The following is a 1,584-nucleotide window of genomic DNA, read 5'->3' on the forward strand; positions in this document are numbered from 1 at the left end:
GTTCAAGCTACACAATGCCTACATTTGAAGCTTTCAATGAAATGTTGATGATGGAACAAACTAAGTTGATAAGCATGGGCACTCTTAAGGCTTCTAAGTCTCAAGCATTAGTGGCAAATCAAGGGAACAAAGGAAAGGACAACTCAAACAAGAAGAAATTGAAATCAAAGCCTAAGGACAAAGCATCACGCTCTCCACAACAAGGAGATATATCCTCTGCCAAGAGGGATAATTCACCAAAGAGGGAGAAACCTACTTGTGTCTATTGTAAAAAGTTTGGTCACGAGGAGCGTCGTTGCCATTTTAAAAAGATTGATGAGCTCACACATATCATCAAAAAGCATAACATTGATTTGCCTAAGGATGATTCATCAACTTCCACTTCCTCACATTCAAAAGGAAAAGGGCAAGCATTCATGGCTTCTACAAGTGGGAAGACTCACTCTTTTGGGACAAGAAAAGGAAAAGCTCTTTGTGCTACTACCAGTCATGATTCAGAGAGATGGCTTCTAGATTCAGGGCTTCTCATCATATGGCATCTTCACAGTCTATGTTCTCTATATTTGAGCCTTGCACCATGCCTCAGATTTTGATGGGAAATCATACATACATGGATGTGATTGGGAAAGGATCTATTGACAGTGGGGATAACTCCTTCAATGATGTGTTGTGTGTACCCCACTTGACAAACAATCTCCTTTCCATCTATCAAATCACACATGGTGCAACTAAGAGAGTTGTGGAGTTCACACCTAAGTCAATTTTCATTAGAGATTTGGAGACTAGAGCTATCATTGCGATTGGGGTGGTTGATCATGCATCTCAGTTATACTCCTTTTCAGATTTTGTTGATGATGATGATGATTCTACACATGTTGATCACACTTCTTGTGATGGTTCAGCGTTTGAGGAGAACTTTGGGCACTTGAACATGGGGATTCTCACATGTGACCCCACTCTTGAGCCTTGTAATTCATCTCCTCATATTGATATCACATCACCTATTGCACCTGATGATGCAGATAGTGCGACAGTTTTGCCTTCATGTGATTTAGTGCAACATGATATTCATTGTCTTCCAGCTTCAGATTCATGGGATGATTACTTGATAGACATTGCAGGTTTGTTTGTGGAATCCTACATTGTAGATTTGGGAGACATCATTGATGACATTCATCTTCTCTTTGATGAAGATGATCCTTCTTCAATTGCTGCGAGGGCACACTCTGACCCTCTTGTTCATTCTCTACATGATCATTCTTTTGAGGTTGATATGATTGTGGATACTTATGTACAACAGTTGGAGGAGGTCACTTTATGTTTTGAGGAGACATGTGAGTCTTTGGGACATGTTCTACATCCATCTCCACTAGATCTTGGAGTGCCTTTTTCAGCAGTGTGACACAGTTTACCACCTTTGGAGGGGGTATCTTTCAGTATTGACATGGGGACACTTGAGCAGTTTTCAGAGATTCCTTTCATCATGATTTTTTTTTCATACATCTTCCCTTCATGATTGGGGAGACTTCATGGATACACCTTTGGTTTTGTTTCTTCCTAAGGGGAGGAATGTTGTTCGATGAT

This window comes from Cryptomeria japonica, chromosome 7, assembly GCF_030272615.1.
Source record: "Cryptomeria japonica chromosome 7, Sugi_1.0, whole genome shotgun sequence".
Taxonomy (NCBI): Eukaryota; Viridiplantae; Streptophyta; class Pinopsida; order Cupressales; family Cupressaceae; genus Cryptomeria; species Cryptomeria japonica.